The sequence below is a fragment of the Danio rerio genome, chromosome 18 (genome assembly GCF_052040795.2).
Source record: "Danio rerio strain M-AB ecotype USA chromosome 18, GRCz13ab, whole genome shotgun sequence".
NCBI lineage: Eukaryota > Metazoa > Chordata > Actinopteri > Cypriniformes > Danionidae > Danio > Danio rerio.
In genome coordinates this window covers 41,947,881-41,968,827 of record NC_141038.1, presented here as the reverse complement: position 1 = coordinate 41,968,827, position 20,947 = coordinate 41,947,881, and the positions used below count along the sequence as shown (strand labels likewise).

The 20,947-nt window shown below is 34.7% G+C and overlaps 2 long non-coding RNA genes across 2 annotated transcripts; both read left to right on the top strand.

The window, feature by feature from the left end:
* Positions 1 to 1,737: 1,737 nt before the first annotated feature.
* Positions 1,738 to 9,277, top strand: LOC137488326 (uncharacterized). The gene is made up of 3 exons (XR_015515214.1): positions 1,738 to 2,070; positions 7,618 to 7,689; positions 7,784 to 9,277. It is a non-coding gene; the product is annotated as an uncharacterized LOC137488326 (long non-coding RNA).
* A 207-nt stretch (positions 9,278 to 9,484) lies between these two features.
* On the top strand, positions 9,485 to 19,478 carry LOC141378762 (uncharacterized). The gene is made up of 5 exons (XR_015515206.1): positions 9,485 to 9,556; positions 12,492 to 12,632; positions 13,328 to 13,516; positions 17,195 to 17,271; positions 17,362 to 19,478. It is a non-coding gene; the product is annotated as an uncharacterized LOC141378762 (long non-coding RNA).
* Positions 19,479 to 20,947: the final 1,469 nt, after the last annotated feature.

The window sequence follows — 20,947 nt, the reverse complement described above, 5'->3', positions numbered from 1 at the left end:
GCTCACAAAAGTATTCTCATAGCTTGTATTTTGATTGGTGAACTAACACTTTAATAGTTACAATATCAATTCATTAGTTGGCTTGAGAAAACCAACATACTGTTATACTACATAAACTTATTCTTCGTCCGTCTTCTTAGACTATTTTAAGAACGCATCTCCTCCTAGACGATCTTATTACCACCACCAAACTAACTCCAGACCTCCAAACTACACTGAATTAAGTTGCTTTATCTTTCCCAACTGATCCGACTAACGGTTTTCTGAAAACTGACCCGGAAAATTCATAAAAGTCCCATTGACTTAACATTGGACCAAACGTTGTGACCTCATAACTTTGCGGCAGATTGTCATACAAACTTCAAGTTGGGCTCATTTAACTCAAACTACCAATGTGCCAATCACTGATCCCCTTTCATCGTACTAGCTACACCCTAGCAACCACTTACGGCACCATAGCAACTTTCCTATAGACTTCCATTGTAAAAAATAGCTGCCATTGACTTTACATTAGACATACTAACAACATACTAGAAACATACTAACAATATTGTAGTATAGTAGATTTTAGTAAATCCCTACTAAAAACATACTAATCCTTCTAGCAACATGCTAATTCCATACTAGGAACTATAATACCATACTAGGGCTGCACTGTGGCATAGTGGGTAGCACGTTCGCCTCACAGCAAGAAGGTCGCTGGTTCGAGCCTCGGCTGGGACAGTAGGCACTTCTGTGTGGAGTTTGCATGTTCTCCCCGTGTTCGCATGGGTTTCCTACTGGTTGCTCCTGTTTCCCCCACAAGTCCAAAAAAACATGTGGCACATTTGAATTGGGAAGGCTAAATTGTCCGTAGTGTATGTGTGTGAGTGAGTGTGTATGGATGTTTCCCAGTGATGGGTTGCAGCTGGAAATGCGTAAAACATATGCGTCAAAGGGCATAAAAACATATGCTGGATAAGTTGGCGGTTTATTCCGCTGTGGCGACCACTGATAAATAAAAGGGACTAAGCCGAAAAGAAAATGAATGAATGAATATCATACTATAAACATACTACATTCTACTTCTACAGCAACATACTAATAAAACACCTTAACAACAACCAGTCAAAACGCCCTAGCAACGCCTTAGCAACCACTCAGAACACCCAAGCAACCACCCAGTAACACCTTAGCCGAAGCTCAGAACACCCAACAACACCTTAGCAACTATTCAGAACAGCCTAGCAACCACCTAGCAACTCTTCAGCAATCCCTCAGAACACCCTATCAACCACTTAGCAAGAAACATGTCAATCCATACTAGAAACATGCTTACATATGTAGCCAGCTATCTATGCCAACTGTTTCAAATTTCTTAAAACTACTTCACTAAATCTTTGAAGCTACTTTAAACTTTCAGATGAGGCCTGCTCAAGCCACCATAAAGTTTGTCTACGAACTTTACTTTTCTAGTTTGTTGTTGTTGTATCTAGTGTGTGTGCTAACCCCTGTGTTTAGCTGTCTTTTAGCAGTCTGTAGTCCCACAGTTTCTTCACTGCAGGTGCTGTTCTCACTTTCACTTTGCGCTTCCTTTTCATTTGATCATTGTTTGGAGGTTTTGCCTTATCTTGACTTCATCATGAATTGTATAAACTAAACAGACTGTAATCTGTGAATGAGAGAGTGCGTGAGTATTTCCCAGAACTGACAGTTGGTACCCTCAGTTCTCAGAAACACCTACACGCTTTACATTTCACACTAAAATGTAGATAATAACCGTTATTAATTTAAGAAACACGCCCCATACCTTATAATAGCCAAAAATATTGCATACAGAACTTGCATAATTGGGTTATCTCGAAATTTGGTGAGATTATACCTGTTATACCATATTTCACATAGAATGTCACGTAAATGTCATGTGATTTACCAAAAAACAGTAGACTTGAGCTCACATCTGGATTGGCTGGAATGTTCAAGGTACACACATTTAAGTGTGTTCGTGCAGCACTTCTCAGTTCATTTAAGAGTCCGAGACACAATTGTTGAATACTTGGCTTTGCTGTTTGGAGCTCTGATTCACTTCAGGTATGTAAGACTTACTTTCTTTGACTTACGTATAGGTTAAGTTGGAACTGTTGTCAAAGATGTTTCATGCTACACAGAGATATATTTATTCAGTCTATCATGAATGGAGAATGCAACTGCTTATGGTTACTTCATTTCAGGACTTTCATCAACAATAATACATTTCACATTTTAAATGTTATTGTTAGCGGAGTATTGGGGGTTGTCAGCAAAATTTAATGACATTTGCTCAAAATATTTTTATTTTTTAACGACCAGCCCTTTGATCTCCACATAAATTGCTTGGTCATGGAGTATTTTCAGCAACCCTGTTACTATGCAAAGCTAGAACATAATAGAATATTTTTAATACTTGTTTTTCTTTATTTGTCCAAAATTTTATTTGACTAACAGATACTGAATTTATATCACAAATGTGTGTGTCCACTTTCAGATTCATCCTCAGTATTTCAAAATTGAACTCATTTATTGAATCATCTATTGATATTAAAGTAAATAAATAGGAAAAAACAAATTGAAAATGATTTTTGTTTATCCATTTCTCAGTGCATGTTGGTAATATATATATATACACTCACCGGCCCCTTTATTGGGTACACATTACTAGTACAGGGTTGGACCACCTTTTGCCTCAGAACTGAGATTTTAGTGCAAATATCCCGTTCCACCATATCTCAAAGGTGTTCTATTGGATTGAGACCTGATGACTGTAGAAGCCATTTTAAGTACAGTGAACGCATTGTCATGTTCAAGAAACCAGTCTGAGATGATTTGAGCTTTATGACATGGCGCGTTATCCTGCTAAAATCAGAAGATGGGTACACTGTGATCATAAAGCGATTGACATAGTCAACAACAATACTCAGGTAGGCTGTGGCGTTGACACGATGTTCAATTGATACAAATGGGTCTAAAGTGTGCTAAGAAAATATCGATACATAATATATACAACATTACACCACCACAACAGCACTGATGCCAAATGAATGACACCAAATTCTGACCCTACCATCCGAATATCGAAACTTTTTAGACCAGGCAACGTTTTTCCAATCTTCTATCGTCCAATTTTAGTGAGCCTGTGTGAATTGTAGCCTTCAGTTTCCTGTTCTTAGCTGACAGGAGTGGCACACGGTGTGGTCTTCTGCTACTGTAGCCCATCCCCCTCAAGGTTTGAAGTGTTGTTCATTCAAAGATACTCTTCTGCATACCTGGTTGTAACAATTGATTATTTGAGTTACTGTTGCCTTTCTATCAGCTCAAACCAATCTGGCCATTCTCATCTGACCTCTGGCATCGACAAGGCATTTGCACCCACAGAACTGCCTCTCACTGGATATTTTCTCTTTTTCGGACCATTCTCTGTAAACCCTAGACATAGTTGTGCGTGAAAATCTCAGTAGATCAGCAGTTTCTGAAATACTAATATCAGCCTGTCAGCACCATCAACCGTGCCATGTTCAAAGTCACTTAAATTATCTTTCTTCCCCATTCTGATGCTCAATTCTAACTGCAGCAGATTGTCTTGACCATGTCTACATGCCTAAATGCATTGAGATACTGCTATGTGATTGGCTGATTTGCATTATTAAATAGTTGGACAAGTGTAACTAATAAAGTGGCCGGTGAGTGTATTTTGGGGCATTTGAACTAAACAGATTTATTAAAGAGATATATTTATTACAATAACATTTTAGTCACCAAACATTTATAGAAATAGACAGATATTACATATAATTCATGTGAGATATTGGGAAAAATTATGACAACTAATTTTCAACAAAACTTTATAAATTTAGTTTATTTTGAATTTTGCTCTTTTTTTTATTTAATATTTTTACCCTAACATATACATTTGGGTGTACTAGTTTTTGAACTGTTATAGTAATTAATTTAGTTAGATTAGCTCCAGATTTGGCTTCGGTGTTGATTAATCTAATGTAAATGCACAAATATAGTATTGTAAAGCTTCCTATAGAAATATTAATCTAAGTGAGAGATTTGTGAGAGGCGTATATCATATATCATATGAGCATTGTATATCATATATAATTCAAGTGCGATCACAAAAACTGGAGTGACTGTATAAGTGTGAACACTTTCTGATAAAAGAAACAAAGGAAGCAATACAACAAGGAAAAAGAAGGCAGCAGTTTTGCACTTAAAAATGCACGAAACATTACCTAATCAAGAACTTAAACTTTATGTGGGTTGAGGAGTGTTGGGCAAGCTACTTGGAAAATGTAGTGATCTAAGAGATTAGTTACTCTACTTAAAATGACATATTTTACCTTCACTGACAATCAAGAATGCAATATGGTGTCATGGCTTTGCAGTCAAAAACTTGTCATTATAATGGACGTCATTGGAGCAAAACCAGCCACAAACAAAACAGAAGAGTAAACAAGGGTTAAAATGAAACTGAAACCAAAAGGTGACAGCTGTATCAAACAGTTGGCAACAGAAAGACTTCTCAAAGTTAAATAAAAAAATGGGATGAATGTCTAATAAAAAACACATATGGAAAATAAAGTTTCATAAGTGTGGTGATTAAAGGCACACTTTAAACAAAATCAAAGAATGAACTGAAGTGACATTATTTTGAACATTATTTCGATTTGGCCAGCTTACCAAAGTTATTTCATTTTGGTTTCTAAACACCATTTTAACATGCTTCGTATCTCATATCCTTGGAGGTAAGTCAGGAGAATAACAACCAAATCAACAGCACCATGATAGCAACGTCAATACACTGGAGATTCCAGTAGCAGAACTGGTACAGACATATCCATACCTGTACAATCCCACACGAAAATATTTTAAAGCCACACAGGCTCCTTCTGAAACTTAGTCCTATGAACGTTTCTAGAGACCGAGAATTACGTCTCGAGTAGTATGTATTTTTGCAGTTTTTGTTTTCGCGAATCCACGAGAGGCCGCTGTCTGCGTTTTTTCAGATCTCAAATTTCTCCTGTGAGTAGTTCACGTCTGCACTGTTCTTGCATAAACCCACCAGAGGCCGCTGTCGACTGACTGTCTGCCTGACTGACTGAATGGCCAACTGACAAATCGACTGACTTACCCTCCTCCTTCCCCAAACCCAATCAATTTCATTGACTGACTCGCCCACCCACTTACTTCTCTTAACCCAACCAACGATTTATAAAAGCTGTCCAGAAAAAGAAAGGCCCTTGTCTGATTTTTCCCACATTTTCGGATTTTCCCACATTCTCACCCTGTTTTTCACTTGTTCATTTTATTTTTTGGATTCTGTTTTTGTCTTACCTGATTTCTGGAACCGCTCTCTCCTGAACTCGAACCCAGTCGTTGTTATCGTTGTCAACTCCAATGTACATGACGAGCTAACTGGACAAACTGGTTGCATCTGGAAAGACCTCTACACGGAGATAAGCGGTCACTTGGTAAGCGCAAAAAGTAAGGGCGTCATACCGGCGTGTAGCGTTCATTAAAATATGAAATGCAGCCATACGTACCTCTGGCAACATAATTCGCAGTCTCCAGAAACGACCATTGGACTACGTTTTCAGAATGAGCCTGTGTTGCTTTAAAGAGTCAGACAGGGTCACACAACATGTCATGTCTATTAAAGTTCAAACTATTATTCTATTTAACGTCTGTCTCCAAAAAAAAAAAAAAAAAATCCAATGCCCCGCTATCTCCACCTCCCTCCCCCGCGCTCTACTTTTGTGCGCGACACCTCTACATCCTCTGGTAAGATCCGTTACACCGATCTCTTAAGCACTGTACCATGGTGGTGCTTCCTGTGTGACAGTCTAAAAAGACAGATGTTTGCCAGATGTTTACAAAACTGTTTTTCTCTCACGGCAGTCATTGTTGTTGTGTTTAGGTTTACTTGCGAATACGCTTATTCCACGCGACCGCCATTTTAAAGAACCAAAGCGAGGCTGTGGTGGGAAGAAACCTGGAAGTATAGGACCAGCACTGTAAACATTGCAGTAACATGCTGTACACTACAAACCTCCGGCTGTTGCCGAGATTTCTAAAAGCAGAAATGGTTTACACATCACTTTAATATCATTCAGTAAGTTTAATATAAACAATTAAAAGCAATTCAGCATCAAACAACATCACAGTCTCTGTAAGAGTAATATGCTCAAGTGTCCGCCTAGGCTTCAGTTTATGGCACTAGTTAAACACTGTGGGGGCGCTTTCCTGCTTCAGCCTATGTAACCCGGTGAGCAATAAAACAATGCAGCCCTCTGTAGCATATCCTCAAGTTGTCTGTAATAGTGTTGTCCCGGTACTGAAGTTTTAAAAACATCTATTTCCACTAACATTGAAGCACCACTGAGCGCAGATGACTTGACTGATCCTCAGGGCTGCTTCGCACTCCAGTCTCTGTGTATCTGTGTTTGCCCTCAGTTTTCTGCTCTTCGCCCAGTGCAAACACAGATACACGGAGACTGGAGCGCGAAGCAGCCGTGAAAATCAGTCGAGTCATCAAGCAGATCGCTTGTCTGTGTTTGTGCTCGGTAAACAGCGGAGGGTGCACTAATGACCTTCTCGGCCAATCACAAGCATTTCTGTTGAACATGTGAACACAATGGCAAATCATAGCTGTTTTAAGAAAGCCATCAACAGTGCCTTAAATGTTAGCGGGAAATTGACAGTTTTTCTTTTAATTCAGTATCGTGACAAGTGTAATATAGTGAAAGAATCAGTTCATTATCTCGAGTTTGATAAAAGGCATCTAAAACGTATGTTTGGGAAAGAGAACGTTAACTAACTAGTGACATTTCCCTTAACTTAATTGAAAATGAGCTCTGATATCCCTTTTTATTTTCACTATTTATTCAGAACGGACCTTGGGTTCACTAGGAAGGCAGTGAAATTATGAATTTGTGTAACTTTATCTTCGAAGATAAGATATTCAGCCAGGTACACAATGTTCCTATGTAACTCCCAACGATACTTCCGGGTTTCTTCCCACCGCAGCCTTGATCTCTCTTTTTAAAATGGCGGCCGCTAAAACCAATCTATTGACCTTATTCTCCGCAGACGAGCGGGCGCTGCCATTTGAACCTTTTTGGCACAAGACTTCCGGTCTCATTCACTTCCATTCATTTTTAGACATTAAAAACTGCTCGTTTCGCTGTTTGTTGTTGCAAACTGATATTTCCTTGTTGTATTATTCTACTTGGTCTGTATAGTCATGCAAAAATTTGTTTGTAGAGCAAGTAGTTTGACCGTTTTTTGCCGTTTATTATTCCTTGTCATTTCCCCCATAGGCGACTGAAACGGAAGTTCTAAGACAATCGCAAAAACAGGCGCACTTCCGCATTTTAGAATAAGGTCAATAAGCAGGACATATTTACTACCTCGCCTCCTGCAATGTGGGGTTGGCGAAGATTCGGAAAAACAGTATACCTTCACTCAACCTTTTCAAACTTCAACTTGTTCTCAACTAAAAACAAAAAAGAACCCAAGTATATCAAGGCCTTAAATGCAGTAGACTTAATTTTGTGAGACTTTAATCCACATTTTTTTGTGATATTTTCTTCACAGGAGCATAAGTGGCTTAAAAAAGGACGAGAATCTGCAAAGCTAATTAAAATCAACGCAAGATGGACAACATTGGTAAGAAAGAAAATTAAAATTGGATATCATCAATTGATTCTATTGAGAGTCTTTATGTATTTCTATTCATGACTTTGATTCCTTTCATTTTTAGCAGAGACAAAAAAAGAAGCTGGAAAACTATGGACAAATTTCCACTCAGGTCTATCAGCGGTACTAGCTGTTGCTGTAGTTATAGTAGCTATAATAGGTTATTCAGTCCTTTCAAAAGTTATTGAAGCAATAGTAGGAGGAGCGGCAGGAGCGGCAGCTGGATTGGGAGTTTCGCACTTGATGTGGACAGAAGAAGAAAGATCGGCCCGTGCAGCAACAGCAGTGATAGCAGTAGCAGGAGGCATTGCAGGAACCGCAGCAGCAATTTTGAGATTATTGGTAGCAGCGTTCTCAGTAACAGGATCGGCAGTTGTTGGAGCACTGGCAGGAGCTGCAATAGTGGCACTAGCGAAAGGACAATTACAATGGCTTATTCGCATTGTAGTGTGGATAATAGATTGTTGGAAACGTGCAGGTATACTAGGAATATGTACATTAGCAGCAGCATTTCTAGGAAAATGTGCAAAGTGGCTGTTAAATAAAATGAAGCCACTCATCGATACAATAAAGGGGATAGCAGACAAAGTGAAAGACGCAATACGAGGAATTACAGACATAGCAAACCGTTTATTCTCACCATTTGGAGGACTAGCAGCAATCGGAGGACCACTTGCAGCAGCATTGGGATCAATGGGATTAGCTTTAGGATTAGGATTTCTAGGACCGTTAGGAATCATATCAATGCTTGTGGGGGGATCAGGAATCTTGTATGCATTGCATTGCATAGGGCAACTGCAGGAACAAGTAAAAAAGTTGGTGGAACTTGTTAACTATGTGGGAGTGTCACGATTATTGTTTGTGCTGTTGCTCCTCTTTCTGTTTGTTAGTCTACTGCGGTGAATCAGCTAATCAGAAACGCATAAATACTAGATGATGCCTCAAAAAATATTGAAAGAGAGATTTGTTTTGATTTATTTCTTTTAGCTACTTAACATTATACTGACTGGGTTGTTGTGAGGTCTATGATTTGCTACTAATGTGAAATTAATTTCTTTGGGCCAGACTCAATAGCCACATGTTCCCAGGGAACATCCATGAAACCTCCTCATCATTAAAAGTGTTTTTTTTTTTTTTTTTTTAATATAGGACAGAATTTTCTTTAAATTATTGATACATTCTTCACAATATGAACACATTTTTTATTTTTTTATTTTTTAGGATTATGTGGGAAACCAAAATGTTTTTTTTTTTTTTTAATTTTTTTATAAGCACCACTCCTTTTTTTTAAACCTTTTTTTCTGGCATGTTTTTATTCGTACTTGTCTATTTACAATACATATTAAGTTTCCCAATTATTGAAGTGGAAGTGTTTGCATTTTTCATGCAAAAGTGTACAAAATGTCATACTATTTTTAATATTTTTTATTCAGTACCTAATAACTTATACATAAAAAATGTTTACTGTGTGAAACTGTAACATAAGAGTCTTTTTAATTTGAAATTTGTATTATTTGTATTTGTGTCATCTGAAAGCTGAATAAATAGACTTTCCATTGATGTGTTTACAGTCATAAGTGTCTGTGTAGCTGATGCTGATTGGTCAGCTTGTAATTGTTGGTTGTTTATTGTTTTTGTATTTCATTACTTGAATGTGTATTGGTGTATGTTTATGTTACAAATTTTCTTGTTTTTGGTTGGCTTGAGTTGGAGGTCATGTGATTCTCTTTGACTGATTTAACCTGCGAGAGATTGTATGGACAGCATAGTGAGAGCTCAATGCTGGCACCTGTTAAATGCTCCTGATTATGCTACTGCTGGTTATCAGGCCAACACGGTAAACGAGACATTGTTGTATATTATTTGTTTATTTTGATGTTCTTTGTATTTGTCTGAAACATTTGGTTTGTTTGTTTATCCTAGTTTTCACCATGTTCAATACATGAAATAGATGGACATCAGTATTTGGGAAGCGTGGACTGTTTTAATTATCGGCGGGTACAGTCTGTTCCTCATTCAAATGATTACTTTTTACTTGTTTACTAAAATAAATGGCTGACTGTTTAACTTATATAGCTCCCATTTTCTAGAATGCATCATTTGATTACTGAAAAAAAATGTGTTGTGCTACATCTTCACCATGTTAAATCAAATTTTCATTACTGAGCAAATTATTATTTATTTCCAATATCCCTGTAGACTCTTATTTTTAATTTTAGATCCAGAGAGAGCCAGAACAAGCATTTTGTGCTGTGTACAGGGATCATGATATGAAACTTCTGTTATTGAACACGTCCAGGATTGATCAACCATTAGTCAATCCTTTATTGTAATGATCTACCTTAGATCAAGGGTGTCCAAACTTTTTCTTATGAAGGTTTAAAAACCAAACTTGATCAAGGCTACTGGGCCAAAGTTAAATATATTTTCCATGGGTAATTTACAAATTTACTTAAGAATATATATATATATATATATATATATATATATATATATATATATATATATATATATATATATATATATATATATATATATATATATATATATATATATATATATAAAACTTAGAAAATATTGCTTTATATAACTAATACAGCATAATTTAACATTTTATAATGGACTTTTTACGTTACAGTAAAAAACAAAAGCAATCTCATTTATGACAGAACCCAGCAGGCACACAACATCATAAGACGTTAATATTAGGATAGATTTAGATCATGACATCGGGTGACCAAAATTTGAAGGCTAGTCAGCGTCTTAGTACAACATTTTTTCAACATTCAAATTATGATGATATTTGGTTGATTTTAGGTTGTGTTGAAACGTGACCAAAATCCAACGTCCAATAGATGTTATCGTGGTAATGTCCACACAATGTCAAGGTGTAACATGATTAGACATAGAGTTTTAGTTGATTTTAGGTTGGACATTGGACATTGACGTCAACTGACATTGAGTTCTGATGCCAACCGATTTTCATTTTCAAACAAAATTCATTCCAAAATCAGATTTATTTTGTAGCTCAGCAATAAAAAAAACAGGTAACTAAATTAAAAATTACAATCGCTTTTAAATGCATTCGCCCAACCCTCTTCATCCTTACTCTCTTCTCAGATGGGATAGTGGGACAAATCAAAGGTTACAATGGACCAACTTTGGCTCGAGGACCCTACTTTGGGCATCTCTGATCTAGATGAATTACTCCAATTGGAACATTTATCACAAAAATTTTAAAATCTCCAAATATGCATAACTTTGAAGATGATGAAGAATAAACAGGGAAACAATCTATGAAGTCATCTGGGGCATCATTAACATTACTCCTAATTAACAAAAAAAGCTTCTTAAAATTTTCTCATCAAAACTGAAATAGAGTTAGACATTTCTATGCCTGGAATGAATAATTATTGCCAAAAAGATTTACTAATATACAAAATCAATTATCCATCCTAACAGTTACTATAACCAGGGGCTGATTTAACCAATAAGCAAGGAAAATGGCAGCTTAGGACCCCAGGAAATCTGAGGGCCCCCAATACATTTCTAGAACTGTAAACAAAAAAATAAATACACACACACACACACACACACACATATATATGACGAGGCCGCAGGCCGAGTGTCTTAGTGCTCCCACCAGTGCCGATATACAGCCATATCGCACTGCTACGAGTGTGATATTGTGTTTATACAACAGTTTGATTGCATAATTGTGTATATAAAAACAAAATTAAACAAGGACAGTTTCAAAAACCCTTTTGTATGTGGAATTACTTTCTTCCACACTGGATTCAAATCATAAGCTGACAGTTAAAACAGCTGAGCAAGCATTTTTTAAATTTTAGATCTGTAGTGTCTACTTTTTGCTGGCTGCATGTATGTGGGCGGAGTAATACACAAAGGGTAAAGAGACTGTAAGAGTTCTGATATTGCAGAATATCGCACGGCTATCAGCCAATCAGATTTGAGAACCAGACAGAACTGTTGTATATATATATATATATATATATATATATATATATATATATATATATATATATATATATATATATATATATATATATATATATATATATATATATATATATATATATATATATTTATATGTATATATGTATGTATATGTATATATGTATGTATATGTATATATATATATATATATATATATATATATATATATATATATATATATATATACATATACATATACATACATATATACATATATATATATACATATAAATATGGCGAGGCAGTGGCGCAGTAGGTAGTGCTGTTGCCTCACAGCAAGAAGGCTTAGTTGGCGTTTCTGTGCGGAGTTTGCATGTTCTCCCTGCCTTAGCGTGGGTTTCCTCCGGGAGCGCGGGTTTCCCCCACAGTCCAAAGACATGCGGTACAGGTGAATTGGGTAGACTAAATTGTCTGTAGTGTATGAGTGTGTGTGTGTGTGTGTGAATGTGTGTGTGGATGTTTCCCAGAGATGGTTTGCGGCTGGAAGGGCATCCGCTGCGTAAAAACTTGCTGGATAAGTTGGCGGTTCATTACGCTGTGGCGACCCCGGATAATAATGAAGGGACTAAGCCAACAAGAAAATGAATGAATGAATGAATAAATGTATATATATGTATATAAAACATCTTTTTCTATCATATCTTATGTTTTTTTGGAGATCGTGAATAATGTAGCCAGAAGTACAAATGGCTGCATTTCATTTTTTAAATAAATGCTAGAGGGTGGTATGAGGCCGTTCCTTTCTGCACTTACAGCTCACTCCATATGGACGGCTTTCCAGCTTTTACCAGTTTGTCCAGTTCACTCAACATGTACAGTGATGGACTTGAGATGTAGAAAGGAGATGACCACAACGACAGGGTTCGAGTCTGGTAAAGAATGGTTCCAGAAAGCAGGTAAGAGAAAAACAGAAGCCAAAAAAATAAATAAATAAAAAGTTGTATCTATCACTCCACCACGTCGTTACAACCTCAAAGTTGACTTGAATCACCACAAATCACCCAAGAAATCTGGATTCACTCACCTCAATGGACTGAAGATAAACAAATTATCGGCAGTTTTTTTGTGTGTGTGTGTGTGTGTGTGTGTGTGTGTGTGTGTGTGTGTGTGTGTGTGTGTGTGTGTGTGTGTGTGTGTGTGTGTGTGTGTACTATTCTTTTAAGTATTTTAAACTTGCAGTTTGTTCACATATTTTTCTTTTTCTTTCTTTGAGCGATGATGTAAACTTTGTAGGTTGCAACTGATGGACAATTGACAGGTCTGTCCATCACTTCTATGAATGTTACACTTCCGCCACAATAGTAAACGATAGAGAGGAGGGATATATTGAAGATAAAGGCCTATCATGCTAATGATTTGTCTTTTTATTTTAGCCAACAATTATTTTTAGTTTCACTATAAAATATAGAGAATAAACATTATTAAATTAAGTAATATATCATATACATAATAGCTAATAGTAGCTCAAATAAAATTTGCATACAAAATTTGCATGACTGAATGTTTTCCCTCTTTCCTTCTTCCTTTTTTCTTCTTTTCTTCCTTTCCACATATTCCACATAGTTTTTTTTATTTTTTATTTTTTATCAAGACCTCATTTGGATTGGATGAAATGTTCAAAATCTCATTTGGATTGGCTGGAATCTTCAAGGCACACGCATTTAAGTGTGGAGTGTTTGAGCAGCATTGCTCAGCTCATGCAAGAGTTCAAGAAGCAATAATAGAATTGTATTCTGCAGTCTGCTTTCATTTGCCTGTTTGGAGTCCTGATATACTTCAGGTTTGTAAATTTTTTTACTATTATGTTTAGGGTTAAGTATATAGTGTAATAAAAGATGCATGTTTCATGCTATACTGTATATTTATACAGTCTATACCATAAATGGAGAATTCAACCGTTTACTCAAACAATTGCATATTCAAAAAAACCATTTGTTGGCTTTAATTAAATGTTGGCTTTTTTATGTCAACAGGTTACCTTAAAACTATATATTTTTAGTGAACTTAGTTACATAAAGGTAATGTAATGTTGTTTAGTTCAACATTTATTCATTCATTCGTTTTCTTTTCAGCTAAGTCCCTTAACATTCATAATTTACCTTGAATCTATTTAGTTATTTAAGTTTGACAACTAAATAGATCCATTTATTGACCAAAATGTGGTACTATAGAAGCATCACAACTCCCTTTCATTAATTTTAATTGAGAGAGCCGTTTAAAATTGAAAACTTACTTTTCCTATTTTTTATTCTATTTCTATTTTAAATCCTTTGGTTTTAATAGACGAACATAAGTGAATTGTTTAATTTAAACATTACATTCTTTGGACCAACTAAAGTTTTTTACTTTTTTTCTGAGTTCAGGTTTAAAATGGCATTTACATTAATCAACAATTATACATGTTTTAATGTCCATGTGAACTGGGTATTGGGGCCGTTATGATATTGCAGCATTATTTTAAGACATTTATTCAAATTATCATTATTATTTTTTAATGACCCGCAGTTTGTGGCCCACATAAATTGCTTTGCTTTTTGGTCATGGAGTATTTTCTGCAACCCTGTTACTATTAGAAAAATAGAAAATAATAGAATATTACACTTGTTTTTAATAAGTTGGTCAGGGGAGGTTTTCATTTGGCCAAAACTTTTCCATGTTTTGGCTAGCAGAATGATTTTTGGTGACAAATCTTATTTTGACACATATTTTGAGAAAATGCTTTGAATAAAAAAAAATAATCGACCTCACTCCTGATCAAAACTACTGAATTGTTTGAAATATTACAGGATTTAAACTCTAGAATTGCCAAATTCACGTGTAATGTCACTGATTTCGTGAAAAAGCACACAAAATGACGAATTATAAAGAAATTATATAGAAATTAATTGTGGACTGGTTTATTTTTACCTTTTATTAAAGTCTTGGACATGTGAAACAACATTACCTTTTTGATTGGTTTTCATTTTTTTTTCTCCCTAATTTACTGCTGGTGCCTATTTTTGCCCCATTGACTTCCATTATAATCAATTTTTTTTTATTACAAAACCATGACAGCATGTAATCATGCATTTTTGATTGTTGGTGGTTTTCCCTGTTGGGAAATCAGTTGGTACCATTAACCTTTTAGATAGGCCTGTGCCAAAAAAAAAATAATAATAAAATAAATAAAATAAATAAATAAATTGTTTCTGGATTCTTATATGGAGTATATCAGCAAATTATAATGTGTGTATGTGTATCTAAGTGTGTATAAGTGACCTTTACACATTTACCTTGATGCGTCTGAGAAAATCAAAATATGTATCTCAGCTCTCAAAACTACATAGAGTAAACAAAAACAAAGACTGTATTCATGCACCATCAAATGTGGTTATGGCAGAAGTCAATGGGGCATAAAGAGCCACCAACAGTTAATTAAGGAGAAAAAAAAGAAAATCTAACAATGTGTCAAAGCCAATGTTGTTACTAATCATTCACATGTCCAACACTGTGATAAAAGGTAAAAAAAAAAACATCCAATCCACAATTAAAAAAAAGTTTATACATAAGTTTAATTCAGTCCATGTTTTCATCCATAACTTAAAAGGGTGGTAAATTTGTGAACAATGCACAAGTGTTAAAGGAAATCAATGAATAAACCAACATGTTTATTCATATAAAACACATGGAATGTTTTTTCAGTACAATTGTTTAAACCGGAACTTTTCCTGACTATGCATATCATATGTAATTTTAACATGTGATCTCAAAACTGAGGTGACATTTAAGAGGTTAAATGCTTTCTGACAAAGGAAACAAAAGAAAAAATGTAACAAGGAAGAAGAAGGTGGCGGTTTTCCACACAAATGCAGAAGACTTTATCTAACCAGGAACTTAAACTTTTACGTGTTTTAGGATTTAAGCATTTTGTGAAACAAATCTGACTTTTAGACACATTAAATGAAATCAAAACAAATAAAGCAAAAAATCTCTAAATGACAATATTTGTATTGGAAATTGTGAATTAATGTTCTCAGACTTTTATAGAATAAAACAAATATTAACATTTTACTCAAATCCATCCATGTTTATATATATGTTTATATATATATATATATATATATATATATATATATATATATATATATATATATATATATATATATATATATATATATATATGTTTTTATATATATATATATGTTTATATATATATATATATATATATATATATATATATATATATATATATATATATATATATATATATATATATATATAAACATATATATATATATATATATATATATATATATATATATATATATATATATATATATATATATATATATATATATATATATATATATATATATATGTTTATATATATAAACATATATATATATATATATATATATATATATATATATATATATATGTTTATAAATATATATATATATATATATATATATATATATATATATATATAAACATACATATATATATAAACATACACACATATATATATATATATATATATATATATATATATATATATATATATATATATATATATATATATATATATACATATATATATATATATATATATAAACATACATATATATATATATATATATATATATATATATATATATATATATATATATATATATATATATATATATATATATATATAAACATACATATATATATATAAACATACACATATATATATATATATATATATATATATATATATATATATATATATATATATATACATACATATATATATATATATATATATATATATATATATATGTTTATATATATACACATATATATATATATATATATATATATATATATATATATATATGTTTATATATATACACATATATATATATATATACATATATATATATATATATATATATATATATATATATATATATATATATATATATATATATAAACATATATATATATTCATTAATTCATTTTCTTGTCGGCTTAGTCCCTTTATTAATCCGGGGTCGCCACAGCGGAATGAACCGCCAACTTATCCAGCAAGTTTTTATGCAGCGGATGCCCTTCCAGCCGCAACCCATCTCTGGGAAACATCCACACACACACTCATACACTATGGACAATTTAGCCTACCCAATTCACCTGTACCACATGTCTTTGGACTGTGGGGGAAACCGGAGCACCCGGAGGAAACCCACGCGAATGCAGGGAGAACATGCAAACTCCACACAGAAACACCAACTGAGCTGAAGATCGACCTAGCGACCTTCTTGCTGTGAGGCAAATGTGCTACCCACTGCACCACTGCGTCACCAAACATAAGTTCATATATGTGATTTAAATAAGATTAAACTACTAATGCCTAAAACAAAGGCATTATTTCCTATATCATATTTCCTTCATCAGCCACACTTTTGCTTCTCTTCACATATGCTTCTCTTCACAGAAGCATATGTGGCTTTAAAGAAGAAGGGGCGAGAATCTGCAAACCTGATTAAAATCAACACAAGATGGACAACAATGGTAAGAAAGAAAATTATAATAGGATATCATCAATTGAATCCTTTGAGAGTGTTTGTATTAGTAATTTTATTTTTGACTGTTTTTTTTTAGCACAGGCAAAAACAGCATCTGGAAAACTATGGGCAAATTTCCACTCAGGTCTAACAGCAGTACTAACTGTTGCTGTAGTTATAATAGTTATAACAGGTTATGCAATAATTTCAAAGGTTGTAGAAGCAATCGTAGGAGCAGCAGCAGGAGCGGCAGCTGGATTGGGAGTTTCACATTTGCAGTGGAACGAAGAAGAAAGATCAAAACCAGCAGCAACATTAGTAATAGCAGTAGTCGGAAGCATTGCAGGAACTGCAGCGGCGATGTTGCGATCATTGGTAGCAGCTTACTCAATAACAGGATCAGCAATAGTTGGAGCACTGGCAGGAGCTGCAATAGTGGCCCTAGCAAAAGGACTATTACAAAGGCTCATTGACTTTGTAAAGTTGCTAATGGATCATTGGAATGAACTGAAAATTATGAGCATAGGAGCAATCTGTCTACTAGCAGTAGGAAAGCTAAAACAATTTGCAAACTGGCTGAGTGATAAAATGAAGCCACTCATGGATAAAATAAAGGGGATAGCAGACAACGTAAAAAAAGCAATACAAGGAATTACAGACCCAATAAACAATTTATTCGCACCATTTGGAGGAGCAGGAGCAATCGGAGGAGCACTTGCAGCAGCATTGGGGTCAATGGGATTCGCATCAGCATTAGGATTGCTAGGAACAGTAGGAGCCATGTCAATCCTTGTTGGGGGAACAGGAATTCTGTATGGATTGCATTTGAGAGGGGAATTGAAGACACAAGCAAATAAGGTGGGGGAATTAGTTAATTCTGTGGGAGTGTTGCAGTTTTGGATTGTGGTGTTGCTTCTCTTTTTGTTTTTAAGTCTTTTGCAGTGTTTCCGCTGTGAACGACACTGTTCATGCTAATCAGAAAGACATAAATACTAGAGCACAGGTGTCAAACTCAGTTTCTAGGGGGCCTCAGCTCTGCACAGTTTAGTTCACACCCTAATTAAACACACCTGATCAAACTGATTAAGTAAAGCTTGTTTGAAAGCTACAGCTGATAGTGTTAGCGGAGGGTTGAAACTAAACTGTGCAGGGCTGCGGTTTGAGTTTGACACCCCTGTACTAGAGGATGCCTCAAAAAAAGATGAACGAGGAACTTGTTTTGGTTTATTTCTTTTAGCCATTTAACATTATAGTGACTGGGTTGAGATGTCTATTATTTGTTACTGTGAAAATTTCTTTAGGCCAGTCACAATAGCAACATTTTATACTTCTCTCTTATAAAACAAAGATCATTTACTGGCCAGGAATCATCCATAAAACCTTATTCATTCAAAGTTATTTATATGGGAAAGAAGGTTCTTTAGATTATTGATATATTCTTCACACTAAAAAAATGGTTCTTTGAAAAACTATTAACTTTTATTACAAGGTTTTGTGGGGAACCAAAATGTTTTTTTATATATGTCACATGTTTTTTTCAGGCACATTTATTCATTCATTCATTTTCTTGTCAGCTTAGTCCCTTTATTAATCCGGGGTCGCCACAGCGGAATAAACCGCCAACTTATACAGCAAGTTTTTACACTGTGGATGCCCTTCCAGCTGCAACCCATCTCTGGGAAACATCCACAAATACATACACACTCATACACTACGGACAATTTAGTCTACCCAATTCACCTGTACCGCATGTCTTTGGACTGTGGGGGAAACCGGGGCACCTGGAGGAAACCCACGCGAAGGCAGGGAGAACATGCAAACTCCACACAGAAACACCAACTGAGCTGAGGTTCGAACCAGCGACCCAGCGACCTTCTTGCTGTGAGGCGACAGCACTACCTACTGCACCACTGCCTCGCCAATTTTTTAATTTTCCTAATTTTTGAAGTGGAAGTTTTGTACCTAAGAAATTATATTTATAGGATGTTTACATACGTGAACCTTTACCATAAGTTTTTAGGTATTTGTATTTGTATATCATCTGAAAGCTGAATAAATAGACTTTCCATTGGTGTATTTTTTGTCAGGGTACAATAATCTTTAGCAAGATGCAACTCTTCTGAATATCTGAAGGTTTAAAAAAAAAAACAAATCTAAATCTAAATTGTGAGAAAACTGCCTTTAAAGTTGTCCAAATAAATATTTTTGCAGAAACTTTGCAGTGTTGATGTGTAGCCTCTAAGAACAGCATGAGAAAAACCTTTTATTTATATTCTTAAACTGTGCCTTAAAAGGTGTGCAGACAGCTCTGCAATTAAAATCATTATTGAATTGTCATTGAATTTCAGTTTATTTATGCCTAGTTCACATTTCTGGATTTTAAGCCCATTTTGAGTCCAATTTGCAAGTCAAAATTCAATTTAATTCAATTCATCTTTTTTTCTATTGCACTTTTACAATGTAGATTGTTTCAAAGCAGCTTAAAATAGAAGATTATTGTAAATTGAAACCGTGTCAGTTCAGTTTTCAGAGTTGAAGTTTAATTCAGTTTAGTGTTGTTTAAATTTCACTGCTGAAAGTCCACTGAAGAGCAAATCCATCAATGCGCAGCTCAACAGGTCCTGAACCATGCAAACTAGTGGCGACAGAGGCGAGAAACAAACCACCATAATAGTAATAATAATAATGAAGAAGATGTAGAAATTAATTTGTGGATGATGGAAAAAAAATACAAAGTTGAACATCTGTCAGTTGTTCCTTAAACCAGGCTCAGTTGGGCATGACTGTTTCTTCTCTGTCAATATTTTTAAGTCTAGACTTTTTTTCTTAGACATGTGGTTGATGGAATGTGTGACTGCTCCATAACCAGTTTGTTTTCATCTGATTCCTTTGGTAATTCCTTCTGAATATTTGTTTTAAAGCACATTGGTCTACGAAAGTTGTTAATAAGTGTGATATAGATATAAAATTGTCAATGCTAAATGCTTTAACATGATAAACCAGGAGATTTGACGTCCATCTCTGTTATGTCATCAGAGGATTATCCTGTCACTGAAATGTTTCTTGTAACTTAGAGGTCCTTGATAAGCTTATGTTCACGCTTTTAGAAGACAGATTATAATTACTCCTGACACCTTGAAACACATTTGAGTGATGATTTCTGTAGCATCACGAGTTTTGGACAAATACAATGACAATGCTCTTTTTTAAACAAAAATATAATGAATTTTAAAACCCAGGCTCATTATTGATACGTACCACTGTATACATTTCTGGACAGCGTGAAATATGTTCCAAGAGCTACGTTTTTTTGCTGCTGTGTATGCTTTGTCAGATTTCAAATTTCTCTCGCGAGTGCCATTCATGCCTGCTCTTCTCGTGTAAATCTACCAAAGGCCGCTGTCCGAGCGATTGCCTCACCCACCCTCTTCCCTAAACCCAACGGATAGTGTTTTCAAAAGCACTGATTGACTCGTCCACCCACTTTCCTAAACCCAACTGACAAAAGCTTTTTGATTGTTTACAAGAGCAATCCAGAACATGAAAAGCCCTCGCAGCCACCTAATTTTTACCATGTTTTTAGATCTTACAACGTTAACCCTGTTATATACTTGTTCATTTTATTTTTTGCCTTTTGTTTTACCTGCTTCCTGGTTCTTTGCTAGACTCAAACCCCTTCATTG